Genomic DNA, 10,264 nt, shown 5'->3' on the forward strand with positions numbered 1-10,264 from the left:
CAATCGCTAGATGCTTGATCAGTTCATTCAATCTCTCTATATCATTATATGCTCTGTAAGTGTTTATTTATTTTACTATTTAAATTAATATTAGTATTTATAAAGATTATTATTATTATTACTCTAATTATATTAATATTAGTAGTATTATTATTATTAGTATTATACATAAAATACTACGACGAGGTCATGAGTGCATTAATTTCAAAATGGATTTTATGAGCGAGATGAAGCTAAGGAAATTATGGGTTATAGCTATAGAGGTTATGGGTAATGTTCGGGGGTATGTTCATGAGGTCAAACTAGTGTTTATCATCTCCGTTGCGTCTACATACTCTCCTGTAATATTGAATCAGAATATTGATATGTGAGCACTCATATTTTATTTCTCATAAATTAATAGTGTATCCCTGACTAGTGCTCGAGTATATATGATTGTGCATGCTTGTATGTTTAATTTCATCGTAAATAGCTTATGATAGATTATGAATTTGGTTCATATGCGATTGAGATAAGGTAGGGCTGTAAATGAACCGAGCTACTCGCGAGCTACCTGAGCTCGAGCTTCATATTTCGAGCTCGAATAAGCTCGTGAGCCTAAACGAGTTTTTTTATTTATATACTATAAATATATTATTTTTGTAATATATAATTAATAATTATTATATAATTATTATTGTTATTATTATTATATATTGAAATTTGAAATTTAGGTTGATACATACATGAATTCACATACGCACTGTAGCATTTTCTTATTTAATGAGACTTTCATTTGTACTTGTTCACTTCCCACATCGAGTGGTAGATAAATTTACAGTAGAATTGATGCCGTTCAAAAAAGGATAGGAAAGTTTAAGAGTAACTTGTACTGCTACTTGAGTGAGGGCCTGGAATGTTTGCTCTTACATTAAACTCATTAAGTTGAGATTTACTAAACTGAGTAAGCTATTATATTATGAGCCTAGCTAATTTTATATTTAGATAAAAAACGAACCTATAACGAGCTGAGCTCGAGCTCAAAAATTTAAGGCTCGGCTCGTTTACAGTCCTAATATAAGGTATATGATATGCACGTCATTGGAAAGCTGACGAAAAATTAAGAACTTTTCATTTAGAACTCGTGTGATTTCGATGAACGGATTAAAAGATATAGTCAACTGAATTATTATTAATTTTAGTATATTTATTGTTAAAATGATTATTATCGTCGTTATAATTATTATCTAATTATTATTATTATTATTATTATTATTATTATTATTATTATTATTATTATTATAAAATAATACAACTTTTACTTATTATTATTATTATCAATATTATTTTATCAAATAAATATGTGATACAAAGATATTTTTACCACACGTAATATAATTACATTAATAATACATGTCACTATATTTTAAGTAAACTTTATAAATTTTATTACTTGAGATATATAAAAGTATATTTTATCATATATAAACTTTAATATGAATTTTTATTTTTTAATAAATGATTTGTATCATTTACTCTAATAAATCTGATAAATATATTTAAATATATAAAACGACTATATTTTTAAACACGTATAAACTTTGGAAGTCATTTTGGGTCAAGTTGACTTTTATTAACCTTTGCATATCGATCTCGAGCATTAGGATTGTGATACACTACGGTTTGACCTAAATTGTTAGATAGATATTGACCAACATATAAATATATACAATTAATATAGGTTCGTGAATCCGAGGCCAACCTTGCACTTGTTCAATGACGTCATATATATTTTTACTACGAAGTACAGTATGGAGAGTTTCATTTGCTCCCTTTTTAAATGCTTTTGCAATATATATTTTTGGGACTGAGAATACATGCACTGTTTTATAAATGTTTTACAAAATAGACATAAGTAAACGAAACTACATTCTATGGCTAGATTATTAAACCGAATATGCCCCTTTTTAGTCTGGTAATCTAAGAATTAGGGAACAGACACCCTAATTGACGCGAATCCTAAAGATAGATCTATTGGGCCCAACAAGCCCCATTCAAAGTACCGGATGCTTTAGTACTTCGAATTTATCATGTCCGAAGGGAGTCCCGAAATGATGAGGATATTATATATGCATCTTGTTAAGGTCGGTTACCAGGTGTTCACCATATGAATGATTTTTATCTCTATGCCGTTTACAAAATGCCTGATACGAGATGTATGTTTATGAGAAATGGAAATGAAAATCTTGTGGTCTATTAAAATAATGGAAATAATTGTTTATGATAAACTAATGAACTCACCAACCTTTTAGTTGACACTTTAAAGCATGTTTATTCTCAGGTATGAAAGAAATCTTCCGCTGTGCATTTGCTCATTTTAAGGATATTACTTGGAGTCATTCATGACATATTTCAAAAGACATTGCATTCGAGTCGTTAAGTTCATCAAGATTATTATCAAGTCATTTATAGTTTGGATATATTATGAAATGGTATGCATGCCGTCAACTAATGAAAGTTTGTCTTTTAAAAACGAATGCAATGTTTGTAAAATGTATCATATAGAGGTCAAGTACCTCGCGATGTAATCATATGTTATTGTATTCGTCCTTAGGGATTAGGACGGGTCGCTTCATTATATCAGTAGCATATGTATCAAATCCGTGATTCATCATAAACTATCTAACGACAAAATTAAAGCATACAAGTTTTCATAAACATATATACTCGAGCACTAGACATGATACACTATTAAATATATAAAAGATAAGATATAAATGCTCACGTATCAATATTGTGATTGAATATTGCAGGAAAGTACGTAGACACAACGGAGATGATAAACGCTAGGTTGACCTTTGACTCGTGATCATAACCCCCAAGTAATACCCATAACCTCCATAGCTATAACCCATAATTTCCTTAGCTTAAACCCACTCGAAAACCCGTTTTGTAAACACTTGGGCAGAACCTCGTCATAGTATTTTATGTATAACTAATATTAATAATACTAATATTAATACTACTACTACCAATAATAATAATAGTAATAGTAATAATAATAATAATAATAATAATAATAATAATAATAATAATAATAATAATAATAATAATAATAATAATAATATATTTAAATACTTACAGAGTGTGTGAAGAGAAATGAGACCAGAGTGCAGAGAAATCGAGCAATTTATAGAATGTTTCCTGAATCTGATGCCCATGCGATCGCATGGGCTTCCAGTGCAAATGCCATGCGATCGCATGGCCTGCCTGGACAGCTCATTTTCGTTTGTTTTCTTGCTTTTCGACATATTATTATATATATATATAATATATATAATATATATTAATTATATATATATTATATTATATTCATGTGCATAGTTGACGTGTAATTTTAGGTCCGATAAATTGTACGTTGATGCTCGACTTATGTCCTGTTTCCGGTTGTTTCGAACGTCCTTTCGTACGTTTAGAAAACTTGTACTTTACGTTTCGTGATTCGTATCTTTGTCAAAATATAGTCTTAAATTATCAATAAACTATATTACTTAAAGTGTATCTTGAACTTTCGAGTGTTTTGGTCATTTGCTTCTTTAAATCATTTTCTCGTTATTTATCAAAGTATATTTAATAATATTGTTTTAAATCAAAACGTTTTATGACCAAGTTAATATTATATTTTATCACTTTGTAAAATATATATTCAAATTACGTTATTTAAACAAAAACATTTTAACAATCAATTCCTATTATAAAAACGTTTTCGCACGTTTGAAATTAAATCAATACAATATTATGAAATTTAGTTCTCCACTAACTTTTATCTAAATCTCGTTATTTGACACTTTGTTCTCACTCGTAGATTACTTTACCATTTATTCCATATGCCGTTAAAATGAAACGATTTCTTAAATCAACATGGCACTCACAACAGAGGCTCGTAATCATATCAAAATGTATATGATAATTCAATCATTTGATATTATCTTTTAATTCCTTCGATGAATATGTTAAACATATATTGAAACAAATACATTGATGTAAAGTATTATACATCTAATACTTTGTTAACGTTTTCAATTATTATAACTATATATTGTATATACATATCTATATGTACATAAATGTTCGTGAATCGTCGAGTATAGTCAAAAAAGTAATTGAATATATGAATATAGTTCCAAAACTTTCGAGACTCAACATTACAGACTTTGCTTATCTTGTCGAAATTATATAAAGATTAAGTTTAAATTTGGTCAAAAATTTCCGGGTCGTCACAGTACCTACCCGTTAAAGAAATTTCATCCCGAAATTTGATTGGGATCGTCATGGCTGACAATAAGTATGTTTTCATGACTCATATGAGTTGAAAATTAGAGTTTTATCATCATTGAGTAATATGAATAAAACAATTCGTTTATGTGAAGAGTACGAGTGAAGCTATCGCAAAAGAGTGAAATGAGTAAATGCAGGTTCGTCTTACCAGTGACGTAGTCACGGTGGATTTTCGGATTTCAAGGAATTTAAAGATAATCCTTGAAATCTATAAAAGATTTGATTCTCCGTTAATCAAGGAAATTATGATCCTCTTTGATTAAATGCGGTAATCTGCCTCGATTGCTATATCTGATATTTTGCTATAAATTGACTTCTTCCGTTTCATTTATTTTCACCACTCTTATAATCTTCTTCCTTATTTCATACATCCCAATAGATTGTAAAAATACTAAACCCAGTCCTGATTCTTGACATTTTTTTGGCTATCATATCCTTCATTCTTCTTTTTCATCTGCCACCAGAGGAAGTTATTTTCTTCTACTATTACCTTGGGGTTATAATGTTTTTAATTCTACCGTGTCTTTACGTTGCAATACGTATTGATATACACGGTCTGTAATTTATGTGTTGTTGTCAAGCTTTATATTTTCCCTTATATTTAGGAGCTCCATGCTTTTGTTTCTTCTTCCCGACTTCAAGTCAAGTGAATAATGGTCCAGAATTCGTAGGTATGGAGTTTTGAATGATCATAATATACAGATCAAAAAGGAAAGGTAATAGCACGATTTGTTTTGTCAAATTACCAGAATATCCGGAAAAGACCGAATCATCAAGAAAATATTTTCTTGATAGTTTAGAGGTTAAATAGAATGAAAGAGTTGTGTAACATGGTTCATGATGAGGGTATGATCTGTGAACCTTTATCACGTTCCATTAGAAACTCAGCATGACTTACTGTAATATAATGACGTTGATCAAGTGTCATTATATTATATTAACTCATGCTTCAATTCCCAACACTACTTCAAAAACATTCATATTTTAACTTCGAATTTTTCATATTTTAGAAACTACAACAGTTTACTTTATGATGTAACACTGATAGCGCGAAGAGATAAATGATTTCAGATAAGAATGGTTATGAAAATATCTTCAGAAATATCGAGGATCTTTATCATGAAAGATACGATGATATCTTAGAATTTCTAATATCGATGGATGATGAAGAAGATTTGTCCGTAAAGGTTTAGAGTCAAGAACAAGATATTCGTTAATGACTTCAGTAGATACTGGATCATTTGGATTCTTTAAAGGCAGGTTTAGTCTTTGTGATTTGTCTACAGCCTCCTTCATAGTTTGCTCAATCCGTTTTCCAGCTCCAAACCTTCTCTTTTTCTGAGCTTTGCCAACACATTATTCTTTATCATCAAACTTTTGGCTGTTAAATTCATTTACAGTTTTTGCTGCTTCATCAGCATTTTTCAAAATTTCGAGAACTGATTCGTAGGCTGGGCGCTTTTCAGAATTTTATAATGGAAGATCATAATTCTAAGAGATAATTGTTATATGTATGCATATAACTGTTGATGTAGAAACATTGCGAGATTCAAAATACTGATTGCAAATTCCCTGTAGTTGGTATGGCAATTATTGTTACAAGATGTGGATGAGTACATGATAGAGTTTCAATGAGTATAATGATTTTTCAGAAGGTCAAAGATCATTGAAGTTGTTGGTAAGTTTACTGCTAATGTGGCGAGATATAAAAGGTTCCCCTGTAACAATGATGAAGGGTAATCATTATAATAAGGCTTATTCGAATGAAAAGTTGAAGTTGATTTGCTGGAGGTGTAACAAAACTGGCTACTTTGAAAAGGAATTGCAAAGTTATGTTCGGTAATAATAATGTCAAAGGATCTAGCACAGTTTTGAATTCAAAGTTTGGTTTTGTAAGATGTGAAAATTTAATAGTGATATCTTCTGTTAAATCTTGACTCGGATTCTGATCTGTCAAAAATCAGAATATGTAATCGAATTTGTATGAAAATGGATGTTATGATTCTTATGGAAGAATATATATCGCTGTGAATGTAGTGAGTATAGTTAATAATTCTTGAATCAAAATTGAAGAATGTACAGTGTAACATATTAATTGTGAACTTATATATTTTCCAGGTATTACCTACCCATTAAAAATTTCACAAGTAATATTTTGTACAGAAGAATTTTACTACAGTCTTTATGAAAATATATATGTATATTTTCTTCGAATGTAATACGGATTTAATGAGTTAATATACTATTAAACTCATTTGATTTTCGGCTGGAACTAGAAATAAATAATCTCTAAAACATTAAAGATTCAATAATCTTCGCGGAGTATTTCACTAATGTAATCAATATTTCATTATTCAGTTTTATTGATATTTCCTCAGTGAATTATGTTGGTGCTCATGGAACTCTTGCTAACTTCGCAAGGTACGAATGATGTTTTCTTAGAAAGTTTCAAGTCCATCGAAAATGAAAGCGTAAAATGAAACATATAATTGAATAATACACTTGGTTTATTATGAAATAGAATTTATTGAATTGAAACAGAGATTGTAGTTAACGATGGTTAAGTTGTTAACGAAGGATGTACATTATAGCATATTAGTAATATGAATTTAACCGAGTAGTATCTACCCTTCTTCAATTCATACATAATAGCTTAGTACGAAAAGATTTATTTTGATCTCAAAATTCCTATATATATAAGATATACATATAATTTCTTCAGGGAAAATGAGTTAGTACTTCATAACTCGTTGATACAATATACGCGTTGTTGATTTGTGATGATGTTGGTGATTATGGAATTGGCGGAACTTGTAGTGCTACCGGTTTTTCCGGTGTTGGTGATACTGACGGTACTGTTGATGCTGCTGGTAAAACAAGTCTAGCTTGTAAATCGTCCACCATTCCGGTCAGGGTTTCTACTCTTCCTTCTATCATTTCGGTCTACTCATCTGATTTACGGTTACGGCTGGAATAAAGAATCTCTAAGACTTTAGAGATTACATAATCGTTGAGGAATATTTCTCCAATGAAGTTATGAATCAATACTTCATCGGTTGTTGTTGTTGGTACTCCTTGGTATCTCTGGTGAGTATGATGTTGATGCTCGAGGTACAGATTGTGATGTTGAGGTGTGGGATGCGGAGGTTGTTGTTGGTGGTGGTAGTGGTACTGTTGGTTTTGATGATGGTGGTATTGTTGATGTCGGTGATGCTGCTGGTGCTTGTAACCTTTGCACCATATTCTCCAAAGTCACTACCCGAGCGCGAAGCTCATTGACTTCTTATATTACACCGGGGTGATTGTCGGTTCGGACGAGCGGACGGATAAGATCTAGAATTTGAGATAGTATATAATCATGACGAGATACTCTGGAAATAAGAGAGAAAATGGTATTGCGAACAGGTTCGCCGGTAAGTGCTTCAGGTTCCTCGCCAAGAGGGGAATGTGGTGGATGGAAGGGATCACCTTATTCTTGTCTCTAATGATTAAGTATACTACGAACCCATCCCCAATTCATCCAGAATAGATGATGGCTAATTGGTTGATCCATTCCGGTCACACTGCTTTCAGAGCTCGAGTGGAAATCCATATCGGAATAGCTGTCGGAATTTAAGGAATTTGAACTAGATACAGGATTCATTTTGTGTAATCAACGAAAAGATTTTTGGAATGAATTAGATTATAGGACTAATTTGGTATTCCTCAATACATAGTTTACATATGTATTTATAATACCAGAATCCCATAAGTTACGGAGGATTTTACGGAAGATGGTTGGCAAAGTTTACTGTAATAGATATGTCAAGATATGAATTTTGTCTATACACTATCTATGCAATCAATGCAGTAAGACACATTTAGACTTAAGATAATAGACAGGTAATTTCCAACAAGAAATGATAAGTAAAAATCGGTAAAAACAAATACGGTCATAGTCCAGACTCACTAATGCATCCTAACAATTACCAGTTAAATACACTAATGCAAATTCTGGTTTCCTATGACCTCAAGCTCTGATACCAACTGTGATGACCCGTCCAAATCTATTTGGATGAATACATCATTCATCGATTTTACAGTGAGGTACTGACCTCTACATGATACGTTTTGTAAACATTGCATTCTTTTGAAAAGGCACACCATAAATTGAATATCAAATTCCAAGGTTTTTATAGACAATCACCGTAATTAATAGTTTACAATACTACATCCATTGATAATGCAGTTAAAATAAGATACATGGTGATGATTTTGTGAATGCAAAGGTTTCTCGAATAAAGCATGTATGACTCCCTGCACATAGCTTGTATCACATATAAGCAAACAACGGAAGACTACTAGGAACCTGAGAATAAACATGCTTAAAAGTGTCAATACAAAGGTTGGTGAGTTCATAGTTTTAATGTTGCGCATAATCTGTATATAAAAGTGGATCACAAGATTTCAGTTGTTTCATCCAAAAACGTTTATCAAAATATTCTACAAGATTGAGCACCCTGGTAACTAAGCTTTAACGTTATAATAAGTACCCCTGTTTTAACATACATGCAACCAACATGTACAATACACGCAATCTAATGTGTACTAACCTCAAATAGCATACGTCTGTTTTATAGTTCAGGCTAGAGTTTCTATACCTAGAACAGACGGGGATGTCAAGCCCTATGGATCCATATACAACTATTCGCACCCACCAGTTCTTATAACCGGCAGCTACTAGTTACCAAAGCTAAGGGATTTTCGGTTCAAACTCAGTGTAAAATTAAGTATGTACTTGTGTCCATTGAATATAAAATAAAGTGCATGTATTCTCAGCCCAAAAATATAGATTGCAAAAGCAATTAAAAAGGGATCTATAAACTCACCTTAGCAGCACATAAGGTCATTCACCGAAATGTGACCGAAACTCGGAATGCAAAATAACCATAGATCTCAATCTAGAGAATATATGTTGGTCAATACATGTCTAACAAGCTAGGTCAGGTCATAGTGTATCACAATCCTAATGCTCGAGACCGACATGCAAAAGTTAACAAAAGTCATCTCAAAAAGTCAACCTGACCCAATATGATCTTTAAATCTATACATGTTTATTATATTAACATAATATAAGTCTTGATAGTTGAACGAATTTATAGTTTATCAAACTCAAAACATTATTTATTTCAGGAGTTATATTATATTTGAATGATCATGGCAATTAAATATATTTTAACATTTCATATAGTTTCCCAATACTTGTAAAATCAGATTATAGTGTTTATAAAGCTTTAAAACATGATAAGACAGTCAACTTTGACAATTGATCAACAAAAGAAAACGTGCCTTATATAGAAACTCATTTACTCGATTAGTAATATCTAAAAAATCTACTTATCAATCTCATAGACAAGTTGTTTAAATATTAATTTACAGTTTCAAACACAATTTCAATTAACGTTAGTCATAATTCAGTTGACCATATCTTTTAATCCGTTCATTGAAATCACGCGATTTCTAAATGAAAAGTTATTAATTTTTCGATAGCTTTCCAACGACATGTATATCTTATACTTTATATCAGTAGCATATGTATCAAATCCGTGATTCATCATAAAATATCTAACGACAAAATTAAAGCATACAAGTTTGCATAAACATATATACTCGAGCACTAGACATGGATACACTATTAAATATATAAAAGATAAGATATGAATGCTCACGTATCAATATTGTGATTCAATATTGCAGGAAAGTACGTAGACGCAACGGATATGATAAACGATAGGTTGACCTTTGACTCGTGATCATAACCCCCAAGTAATACCCATAACCTCCATAGCTATAACACATAATTTCCTTAGCTTAAACCCACTCGAAAACCCGTTTTGTAAACACTTGGGCAGAACCTCGTCGTAGTATTTTATGTATAACTAATACTAATAATACTAATATTAATACT

Source organism: Rutidosis leptorrhynchoides, chromosome 6 (genome assembly GCF_046630445.1).
Source record: "Rutidosis leptorrhynchoides isolate AG116_Rl617_1_P2 chromosome 6, CSIRO_AGI_Rlap_v1, whole genome shotgun sequence".
In the NCBI taxonomy this organism is placed as follows: Eukaryota; Viridiplantae; Streptophyta; class Magnoliopsida; order Asterales; family Asteraceae; genus Rutidosis; species Rutidosis leptorrhynchoides.